The sequence below is a fragment of the Rana temporaria genome, chromosome 3 (assembly GCF_905171775.1).
Source record: "Rana temporaria chromosome 3, aRanTem1.1, whole genome shotgun sequence".
NCBI classification, from domain to species: domain Eukaryota; kingdom Metazoa; phylum Chordata; class Amphibia; order Anura; family Ranidae; genus Rana; species Rana temporaria.
The window spans coordinates 384,030,943-384,042,999 of NC_053491.1; the positions used below are offsets into that span (position 1 = coordinate 384,030,943).

Here is a 12,057-nt window from a genome sequence, read left to right on the forward strand (position 1 = left end):
GAGTTCCTTGTTAGGCTGCCGAGCAACTCGACAAGGCAAGTTTCTCCATTCCCTTCGAGGAAAAAGAAGACATGCTCTCTTTTTGGCTCGTCGAGTTTCTCGACAGTTTCCTCGTCGAGAAATGTACACACGACCGGTTTTCTCGGCAAAAAAAAAAATACCAGCAAGTTTCTTGCTGGTTTTTGCCGAGAAACTCGGTCGTGTGTACGAGGCTTAAGACTGTTGATGGAGGCTCCCATGAACACAGGGCAAGTAGGAGACACTAACCCCTAGAAAGGATAGTATAACTCCACTTCAGGTAATTGGCCTTTTGGTGCCTTTAGAGACCTGACAGGTGCTCTTTGAGTCAGACATAGCAAGGCAACTAGCATTTTCAGACGGGTGTCAGCAATGGCAGCCCTTATAGTCCTTTCAGCACAGGTTTCCTTCAAAGCCATAAAATACAGTTCACAAAGGCAGTGGTTTATTTATTTTATGCTGGCGCACACATCTTCGAAGGGGGGCGGGGGGGGGCGGCAGCCGGGAGCTCGCCCGGTGGTAATGGAAGCTCACCAGAGCTATTAGCATTCATTCCACTCAGTGCATCGATACAGGCTGATTTTTAATGCAGACATATGTTTCCATTTGCCCCCAAAATCTGTTTTCTAAGACGGGGATTTACACAGAGGTTATTTGTCCTTCACGCGAGAAGGGAGCGCGAGCGGCTCCTACAGAAAAGGATTAAGCGGGAATTGTTTAACAGCAGTAAATGGCCTGGAACTTCATCAAAGCGCCATCCCTGGTATCGTTCTTCAAACGCTCTTCACGTTAACCCTCCTGTCACCAGCCGGTTCTCCACTCTCACATGGAAAAGCAGAGGCTTAGGCAGGCAGAGCCTAGATGGGTAAAAATAGAACCTTGGAGAAATTACAGTATATACAAACCCAAGAGCAAAAATGTAATATATTGCAGCTTATACATTCTTAGATGTAGTGGTTGCATTCGTTCTCTTTTTTTCAGGCTTTTTCCCCATTATATTCACCTGGTGAAACTGCCAGTAACACACTTCCTGTTCTAAGATGCTGCGTTGTCACTCTAGGACAGGAAGTTAATTTCATAAGTTATTTTTGGGCTTTTTAAATCTCTAACCTTTATTAAAATAATATCTGGTGATCCTGCTATGTAGGTCCATGTTTAGTATCATCCTGTAGTAGAATGGCAACTGTCTCCCAGTTGTGCCTCTGTGTTGCCACTATGTGTCACTGATGGAGACAACAAGTGGCCGCCGCGGCACTCAGGCACTGCCATGGTCCACCATCGTCATTACCAGGATTTTGGTTCATAGCAGTGATGTGCACATGGTGCTAGATGGAGTGCATGTGTACCTACTGATCCTGCCATGATGGACCTTGTTCAGGCACATCCTGGGATAGGGTGACAATGCTCAGTCCCTTTTTCTCAATAGTACCCCTGCTTCATCACCCTGTCAGTGGGAAATAAATCGTCCATAAAAAGTAGCGGTCAGTGGGAAGAATGTCTCTTACAGTGGTGGTCAGTAGGAAGAATGGTTCTTACATTGGTGGTCAGTGATAAGAATGTTTCTTACAATGGTGTTAGTGGGAAGAATGTTCCTTACATTGGTGGTCAGTGGGAAGTATCCTCCTTATATTTATGGTAAGTCGGAAGAATCTCTTTAACATTGGTTGTCATGCCTTGTACACAGGAGAAAACCGAGGGGAAAACCAAGAACCGGCTCTGTCCCCTTTCCCCTGTACACATGGCCGGTTTTCCGGACAGAAAAACTGCCAGGAGAGCTTCGGTCGGGAAAACCGTCCGCGTGTATGCTCCCTCACAGTGTTTCCCATAGGAAAACTGTGGAGAAAAAACGCAGCGATTTGCGACGAGAAAAAAGAGGACATGTTCTCATTTTTTAAACCGCAGTTTTCCTGCCAGGAAAACTTCTAAGGAGTGTACACACGGCCGGTTTTCCCGGCCAAAGGAAAACACAGCCTTTTTTCTCGACGTGAAAAACGATCGTGTGTACTAGGCATCAATGGGAAGAATGTTCCTTATATTGGGGATCTGTGGGAAGAATGTTCTTACTTTGGTGGTCAGTGGGAAGTATCCTCCTTATATTGGTGAAAAGTGGGAAGAATGTTCCTTACATTGGGGATCTGTGGGAAGAATGTTCTTACTTTGATGGTCAGTGGGAAGTATCCTCCTTATATTGGTTGTCAGTGGGAATAATGGTTCTATTACATTGGCAGTCAGTGGGAAGAATGTTCCCTACATTGGTGGTCAGTGGGAAGAATGTTCCTTACATTGGTCATCAGTGAGAAGAATGTTCCTTACATTGGTGATCAGTGGGAAGAATGCTCCTTTCATTGGTGGTTGGGAGAAGAATGCTCCCTACATTGGTGGTCAGTGAAAAAAATGTCTCTAACATTGGCGGTCAGTGGGAAGGATGCTTCTTACATTGGTATTAGTGGGAAGAATGTTCCTTATATTGGGGATCAGTGGGAGGAATACTCCTTACATTGGTGGTCAGTGAGAAGAATGTCTCCAAAATTGGTATCAGTGGGAAGAATGTTCCTTAAATTTGTGATCAGTGAGAAGAATGCTCCTTACATTGGTGGTCAGTGGGAAGAATGTTCCTTACATTGGTGGTCAGTGGGAAGAATGTTCCTTACATTGGTGGTCAGTGGGAAGAATGTTCCTTACATTGGTGGTCAGTGGGAAGGATGCTTCTTACATTGGTATCAGTGGGAAGAATGTTCCTTATATTGGTGGTCAGTGGTAAGACTGCTCTTTACATCGGGGTTCAATGGGAAGACTGTTCCTTACTTTGGGGGTCAGTGGGAAAAATGCTCCTTATGTTGGGGTTCAGTGGGAAAATGCTCCTTATGTTGGGGGTCAGTGGGAAAATGCTCCTTATGTTGGGGGTCAGTGGGAAGAATGCTCCTTACACTAGGGGTCAGTTGGAAGAATGTCCCTTACATTGGTGGTCATTGGGGAGCCAGTCCAGAGCAATGATTTGCAGCTGGCACTAGGAGTGCATGTGTTCCTGTTGATCCTGCCATGAAGGACCTTGTTCATGTATATCCTGTGATAGGGTGACTACACCCTGTCACTGTGGCTTCCGATGGAGATTTCAAGTACCGGTAGCTGGTTTAACACAGATTAGTTCACAGGAAACCTGCCTGAAAAAGGACAGTCAGCTATTACTGGATGGTGTGTAGACAGGAATTGGTTGCAAAGAGGCTAGCGGAGATCAGCAGAACTGAGATGTAAAAGAAAGGACGTACCTTTGGCTCAGACCACACAGTCTGCAGTGGTTAGCTGACCACCTTTTTAGTTACAAGCAGACCTTTGGATACATCCTAGGCCTGAATTCCATCTAGATCATTAGCCTTTCTGCCAAGAGGCAGCGCAGACAAGGTACACAACTACTCCTGCTCCCCATTATTTATTACTGAACGTTGCAGTTTGCCCGCGGTTCACAATAAGATTAGCATTTTTTCAATTAGTGTACACGAATTAAAGCGCGGTATTTATTTTTGCCCCGGAGTTCTTTGACAAGCATTCCGGTTATTGTATATTATAGGAACGGGGAGGTTGACGTGCGGCAGTTCGTACCAGCGGGAAGATCAATAGGCATAAATATACATGGCATGACATCGACGTTAAAGATGACTTGGTGTTTGGCAAAATCTTTTCATCAGATTGAGAATTCCGCAGCTGTACAGCCGTATTGCCCTGGCTTTTGTTCTCTACCATCGCCCAGCATGAGCAGAGCTGCAAAGTGGTTGGGAATTGATTGAGGATGATTGAGGAGCTGGTTATATCCGTCACTGCGGCGGAATGCAGGCAAAGACGACCCCTGCATGGAACTGGCAGGCTTCCCCTGCACCAACCGCAGATCAAACTAAATTAAATTGATCCTTTGAAAAATAGCGAGATCTACAGATGTCAGGCTCACTCCTGCAAGGGCCCTAAATTACAGGCTGAATGAACTCATAAACGATTCTGCTTTGCGCGTCTGACACAACAGCCTTTTATTAGTGAACCTAGCATCAGGTTTTTTCTTTAAGGGCTCATTCACACCATGTTGTTGTGATGATGTGCGTTTTCCTGCAATGTGCAACAACGCACATTGATTGCATTAGTACCATCTGGTGTCATTCTTTCCGAATTGCATCTCAATGCACCTGTCATCAGACACGCGTTGCAGCCAGTGGCGGCTGGTGCTCCAAATTTTTTGGAGGGGCACAAACAAACGAAAAAAAAAAAACAATTGCAGCCTCGCTGTGCCCATCAAACGCAGCTACTGTGCCCATCAAACGCAGCTACTGTGCCCATTCAACGCAGCCACTGTGCCCATCAAACGCAGCCACTGTGCCCATCAATTGCCATGCAATTAATTTTCACCACTGTGCCATGCCATGAAATGCAGCCAATGTGCCATGCCATCAAACGCAGCCACTGTGCCATCATTTATCGCCACTGTGCCCATCAATTGTCACCACTGTGCCATGCCATGCCATCAAACGCAGCCACTGTGCCATCAATTGTCGCCACTGTGCCCATCAATTGTCACCACTGTGACATGCCAAAACGCAGCCACTGTGCCATCAATTGTTACCACTGTGCCCATAAATTAGCGCCACTGTGCCCTGTAAAATGTCCCCTCCCCCCACCCGGAACTTACCTTTCTGGGGTCAGCCATCCTGCTTCCACCATCCCTCGATGTCTTCTCCCACTCTCGATGACGCTTCAGCCAATCAGGTTACCGGTAACCAGAACCGGTTAACCTGATTGGCTGAGACGCCTGTCAGTGTTAGCCAGGGAACGCACCCCCTGTGCGTCCCCTGGTTAAACAATTAGGAAGCCGATTACAGCCCTCAGGCTGTAATCGGAAAGCCTATCAGAGTCCCTGGCTCTGATAGGCACTTCCTAAGCCAACCAGCTTAGGAAGTGGCCGGCGCTCTCCAGGGGGGCGGTCATCTGAATAGTGGGTGGCAGCAACAATACATGGATTGATGCAATGCATGAATCCATGTGTTGTATTCAATGGCGGTGCAGGAGCGAGAGGGGGCGGCGCTCCTGCGCCCTCTATGGACGCACCGCCACTGGTTGCAGCACAGTGCAACATGCGACAACACACCAGCATACATTGCAGAGCAGGGCCCAAGAATAGTGCATGCACTATTTATTTTTTTGGCACCATTTTGCAACGCATGGTAGCATATTGCGCTACAACATGTCTCCCAGTAGGTGTGTTGGGGTGCTATTCATGACGAATGGCACCGCATTGCATTTCGCACCTACAACATGAACGTGCCTTGCTGTGCGTTATCACAACAACATGATGTGAATGGGCCATAAATGCAACAGTAATATGTATAGTAGGAAAAATAATTATTTCATCCCCTGCAGATTTTGTAAGTTTGCCCACTTACAAAGGAATAAAGGACATATATTTTTTTATCGTTTTTCTTCCTCCAAGGGTTTCTCCCCCAAGTACTAAGGTTCTGTTCACATCTAGGCGTTCTTGGGCTTCAGCTCTAAAAACACCCAAAAAGACCAATCCCATTCATTTTCATGGCCCCTCTTTACATCTGATGCCACGTACACACGACCGGACTTACCAACGGGAAAAACTCTGTTGGAATTTCCAAAGGAAAAATAGAGAACCTATTCTCTATCTAAGTGCGTCGGAATTTCCGGCAGAAAAAGTCTGATGGGGCATACACATATGGATGGAATATCAGATGAGAAGCTCCCTTTTGACTTTTTCCATCAGAAATTCCGACCGCGTGTACGCGGCATTAGTGTTCTGTCGCCTCAAGCAAAATGCCTGTCTCTCAAAAAAGTACATGAGTTTATTTTTTGGCAGATTACAGGCATTTTACTGCTTTTACATTGATGACCTTTTAATCTTAAAAACGCCTGGAAAAAAGTCAAAAGGGAGCTTCTCATCTGATATTTGGTGCTTATCTCTCTGTATGTACTTATTGACCTTGTATGGAATACCAGAGCTCACTTTTATGACTTTCTATGTATCATTAAATATTTTCTATTTTTATAATTATATATTCAGTTTCTTGACTCATACAATTCTCCATATATCTTGCTGCCTAAAAACCCCATCGGGGGAGTTCTCCCTATTATCTATCATTTAGGGGTGAGCAGCTCTTTCCACACCCACTTTGTGTCCCCTTTTCCATTATGTATGTTTTTATTTTTATTTTGGAAGACCACTAATTCCCAGCATCTCTGTATATGTACTACCAATCTGTAGGTTATGTAAAGAAGCCCTCCGCTGTTATTAATATCTGCCATATGTACTGGTGTTAATGTGGGTGTTGTGTATTTTCAACACATTGGGTTTCTGGAACACATGTCACTTGCTGGTACAAGTTGTCGCATTGTAACCGATAAGAAATGACTGCACACTTTCATCCTCACACAGGATCACAGCGATCTCTGCAGAATTTGGGTCTTTTCCCCCTCCTGTTCTAAAAAAAATTAAATCTAAAGGAACCCATTCAGACAGATCAATGGGGAGTGCTATATCCAGAGCTTTTTTTCTCAGACAATAGGTGCAGGAACCCAACCACGACCCTGGTCAGATTTCACAAACAGTAGGAGGGTCTTAAAGGGTGCAGAGTTCAGGGGGGTTACACACAGAGTGCAGAGCTGTCACTTGTAAACACAAAAAACAGACTTCTATGTTTACAAGTGATTGTGGTGAGCAGGCACCAAAGGGTCTGAGCCAGAGGTGGTGGAACTGAGTTCCCCCAAGTTCCCCCTGAAAAAAAGCCCTGGCGATATCAGAACTTGTGCTCAGTGGCGTTGCTAGGGGGGTGCAGGGGGTGCGGTCCGCACCCGGGTGAAACCCGCTAGAGGGGTGACACCATCCCGACATTGAGGATTTTTTTTTTTTTTTAGCTGACATGTGGGGAGGGGGGGGGGGCACACTGGGGGATGTCAGGCCGGCTCCCCCCTCCCGTGACTGCAGCAAAACATTGTTTTCCTCAGTTTAGGCCGATACGTATTCTTCTACATATTTTTGATAAAAAAATCGCAATAAGCGTTTATTGATTGGTTTGCGCAAAATTTATAGCGTTTACCAAATAGGCTATAGTTTTATTGCATTTTTATTAATAATTTTTTTTCTAGTAATGGCGGCGATCAATGATTTTTATCGTGACTGCGACATTATGGCGGACACATCGGACACTTTTGACACTATTTTGTGACCATTGTCATTTTTACAGCGGACAGTGCTATAGAAATGCACTGGTTACTGTAAAAATTACACTGGCAGTGAAGGGGTTAACCAGGAGTGGGCGCTGTATGGGTTAAGTGTGCCCTGATTTGTGTTTCTTACTGTGGGGGGGGTGTGGCTGGGCGTGTGACGTCACTGATCGTCGTTCCCTATGACAGGGAACAGACGATCAGTGTCAGTCTCACTAGGAAGCATGGGGAGAGGTTTGTACACTTACCTCTCCCCATTCTTCCACTCTGTGACCCAATCGCGGGACACCGGCGGCGATCGGGTCCGCAAAGTTGAGGACCGGGTCATGAGTACGACGCCGCCGCGCTGCACGACCCACGGCTGGGTGCCCAGCCGTGCCTTGTGCCCAGCCGTGCCATTCTGCAGACGTATATCTGCGTGCGGTGGTCCTCAAGCGGTTAAATCGGACCTTCAGACATTTTTTCAACTTTGCATCTAATAAATCTTCTGCCCTTGTTGTTTTAACTATGGATAGTAAAACATTTTTTTTCTGACAGTAAATACCTTATACAGCCCACTTCCTGTTTCTTGTCTGGTCATTAGCCTAGGCTTATGACATCATACACCATACCTCCCAACTTTCTGAGATGGGAATGAGGGACACCTATCAGCAAAAGTATGTAGGCATAGGACACACCCCTTGCCACGCCCCCTTAAAGGAGAATTGTACAAAAAAAAATAAGATTGGTTAAACCCACAAGTGCTTTTTTTACCACTACTATTTCTTTATATTGGCTTTTGGAATTTACAAATGCAGCAATTTAGAAATCAGATGAAAGGTTTAGAGCTGGAAAACACTTTTTGATAGATACAAAGTGCACTTTATATACAACTATATAGATCAGACCAAAATGAGGGACAAATGAGGAGGAATGAGGGACAGAGGGACATTGCTCCAAATCAGGGACAGTCCCTCCAAATCAGGGACAGTTGGGAGGTATGCATACACAGCTCTCGCTCTCACTCTGGTGAGAGTTTGCCAGGAAGGTAGGATGGATGAGTCATAGGAGGGCCAATCAGAGCTGCAGAGCTTGAGGTGTGTGTCTGTGTAAATCCAGGAAGTGAACAGGTAACAGCTTCAGCTGCCCACAGTTAAAATGATATCAGCCAGACTCAGTAGATTGCAGCATATTTTTTTAGCAAGTACAGAATGGCAGTATATATAAATGAATATGCAAAGTGGTTGGAGGGAAGCTTCAGAATGGCAAATATGTTTTTATTACAAATTATGTGAGCAGACTGCAGTTCCTCTTTAATCAACACCCATAGATTTTAGAACGTCCCGGCTGGTGTGATTGATCTCAAAGTCCCACAGTGCATTGCTACATTAAGCGTCGGATTCTGCAATATTAGAGAAGGGAAAACAGAAGGTCACAGAAATGTGATCAAATGGTTTCCTGACTACAGAAGGCAGCAAAAACAAAGTACAAATGAAGATTTTTCTACCGACAGAAAGGGACAAATGAGGGAAACTATCACAGTCTGGCAAAAAGTCTAAAAATAAAAAAGGACAACTGTAGCTTATCTCTGTTTGTCATTGGCTTACATGGGACTTCAATCTGCTGCAGTCTTGCTCAGTTAGTGGCGTGTTTATGGCACCAGACGCAGCTTCTGTACACGGTCACAAATCTGTTATTATGGAGAGCCAAAAATGTACCAGTCTGCGCCACCTCCGTCACATCTGTACTCCCATCGCTTTCATCTCGCCAAGCTGCTTTCCATTTTAATGTTCATTGTAACCAAATACTGAATCTTCCAAGTTAATGACTCTTGTCTCGTACATCGAAATGTCTGAATGAACAGTGCCGTGCTTAGCAGCCAATCAGAAAACGTCTTTTCATTCTTTACCCTTTCCTGGACAATAGAGAGAAAACATCTGATTGGATACTAGAAACAACACGGATCGTTTTCCGGGCCAATCCTGGCACGAGGCATGGGGTGAGTGTTCCTTTCTCAGGGGGGTATTTCTTCATATAGGGGTCCTCCAATGCAGTCCCTGACATCAACAGAATATTCAGCAATGCTACAGAATGTGCTCAATGAATGCAGACATACTGAAGGAGATGTGTTAATCTAGAAATAAAGCACCGCATCATGTTAAAGTCCAAATACAAGTTTATTCCAATGACAGACTGTTTATAAAGCCAACATGTTTCAGGGCCATCCCCTTCATCAGGGCTTAAAGCTGAGCTCCAAAAATTCTGAAAAATCTTTCTTGCAGTGGGGTTGTGCCCACTGCTAGGGGGCATGGAAAAGAGGATTTACTTACCAAATTCTTTGCGCTGCCAGACCAGTCCCTTCCTGCAGCATCTTTCCCCCATGCTCCAGCAGCTAATAACCTGAAGTCCTCAAGACTGATACAAGGTCTATAGACCTGCACTGAACATGATCAGGGCCGTCTTTAATGTTGATTGGACCCTGGGCAAAAAAAAATTCTTGCTCTCCAACTGCTCTGAGACATACAATAAATATCAGCTAGACTTAAAATCAGTTTACTGTATCAGATCAGGCAGTGATTGCGATTGGTTGCCAGAGGTTACAGCATATCATTACCACTTACTGACTGGTTGCTAGAGGTTACAGCACACATTACAGCTCACTGATTAGTTGCTAGAGGTTACAGCACGTGATTTCTTCTTGTTGATTTGCTGGTTGCTAGAGATTACTGTACAGTAATACTGCTCACTGGTTGCTAGAGATTACTGTACAGTGATACTGCTCACTGGTTGCTAGAGATTACTGTACAGTAATACTGCTCACTGGTTGCTAGAGATTACTGTACAGTGATACTGCTCACTGATTGGTTGCTAGAGGTTACAGCACCTCATCTCTTCACTGCAGAGGGGAATGATATACATATGAATGCCGCCACTGTTTACATATGAATGCTCCCGTTATTTACATATAAACACAGGGTTTGCAGGCGAGTCATCTGTACACAACAATAGGGCAGAGACAGGCAGCGTTAGTGACAGAACTTCACACTGAGATACCAGAACACAGCACAGGATTAAAACTTCAAGGGACAAGGGAATTTAAACTGGGATAGTTGTCAAGTATGAGGCAGCGGCTTTGGGCCCCACAACAATGACAGGGCCCAGGGCAGCTTTCCCTTTTGCCCTGCCTAAAAGATGGCCCTGAACATGATGGCACCAAGGGATAGTCCATCACTACAACATGGAGGAGCACTGTCTGCTGGGAAGCTTTTACTATCCCCTAAAATAAAATAGCCGTTACCCCCCTGCAGTGCCAGCGAAACCCCACTACAACAGAGAATTTTCCAATTTCTCGGACCTGGGCTTTAATAAAATGCAACAGAGTATGTTGTGAAACAACCTCATGGATGCTGTGCTAATTTACCCCTCTTTATTAATAATACGATTATATATTGATATGTCCACGTAACTCTTTCACTGTTTTATATTCTTTAAGCCTGAAAATTGCGTTACAGACCCTGAAACTAGTTGGACATAAACAGTCTGCCATCGGAATAAGCTTGTATCTGGACTTGAATATTACGGTGTGGCCTTTCAATTCCTACACGCGTTTTTACCGCAATTTGCGTTTTTATTTTGTTAAGGGCATGCGGCCTGGTATGGTCCAGGAGGGGGGGGCGCTCGCTCATCCCCTCCCTTTCCTGACCTGCCGGGCTACATGCTCGGATAAGGGTCTGGTATAGATTTTGGGGGGAAGGGGGGGAACCCATGCCATTTTTTTTTTATTTCCATACTAAACCCAAGGGCCTGTTATGGACCCCATGCGATTTTTTTTTTTTAGTCGGCAATTATTTTTTTACATTCAGCGGAGAGCTGATGACTCATTGGTTGTTAAGGATGCGGTGGCTGGATTCCTAGTCCCCTCCTTAGCAACCAGTTATAAACAGGATAAAAAAAATGCAAATTGCGCCAAAGTCGTATCAAAATCGCGTTAAAAATGCGGAACTTGCATTTTGGATGCTGGTCTGCAAAATGCACCAAATAAACGCATTAGTGTGAATAGAGCCTTATGGGGATAGAACCAGGTGTAGCACCAGGGCTGCAGATACCAATATCAAGATGGTTCCTTATGTGTAACGGATCGGATGTCTAATTCCAACTTTGGTGGACATAAAAAAACTGCATGCTGTATATTATATTGCCGCAATGTCAAAGTTATAGAGCTTTTTTTTTGTGTGAAACATCAGGCGGAAGCCCCCTTCACGGTCATCTACTCTTTGGCATGTATATAAATAATGTAATTGGGGACGCCAGCCCAGCCCCGTTATTTTAACCAGACTTGTAATATTAAAAATGTAAATGAATGGGAAAATCAATGGGAGTCGACAAGTGTTTTGAGAAGTATAAATGGCCTTCCAGACGTGGAATCATATGTGTTATTGGTAGAGGCGCGGAAGGAAAAAATGGTAATTATTAAATCAAGCCGATGATTCATGAGGCATGAAAGAGTTCGCCGAAGCCTGAAACAGCCTGATTTAGCTATCTAGCTACAAAGAATTGGCAAATGTATTTTCATAATGTGAAACGGTCTCCCGTGTCCACACTGCCAAGATGGATTCCCAGGTCCCGGCCATGTATAGAATTCCATCAGTTGAATATAAAACCTTTCCAACTCAGAAAGTACAAAACCTAGACACTTCCCATGTGCTCGTTCGTTTTATTCAATACGTATATTACATGGCTAATGCCTCGTACACACGGCCGAGTTTCTCGGCAAAAACCAGCAAGAAGCTTGCTGGGTTTTTTTTTTTGCCGAGGAAACCGGCCGTGTGTACACTTTTC

At 44.8% G+C, this 12,057-nt stretch overlaps 1 protein-coding gene across 2 annotated transcripts in view; it reads left to right on the plus strand.

Moving 5' to 3' along the window:
• Positions 1-12,057, plus strand: part of CHRM2 (cholinergic receptor muscarinic 2) — a 277,488-nt gene that overhangs the window by 171,776 nt on the left and 93,655 nt on the right. The window contains exon 3 of one of the 2 annotated variants that reach the window (XR_005748038.1): positions 9,145-9,353. The exons of the other annotated variant lie outside the window; for it this stretch is intronic. The gene's annotated coding sequence lies outside the window, so the exon portion shown is untranslated. Of the gene's footprint in view, positions 1-9,144; positions 9,354-12,057 lie in introns of those variants that run through there. 2 annotated transcript variants of the gene reach the window in all.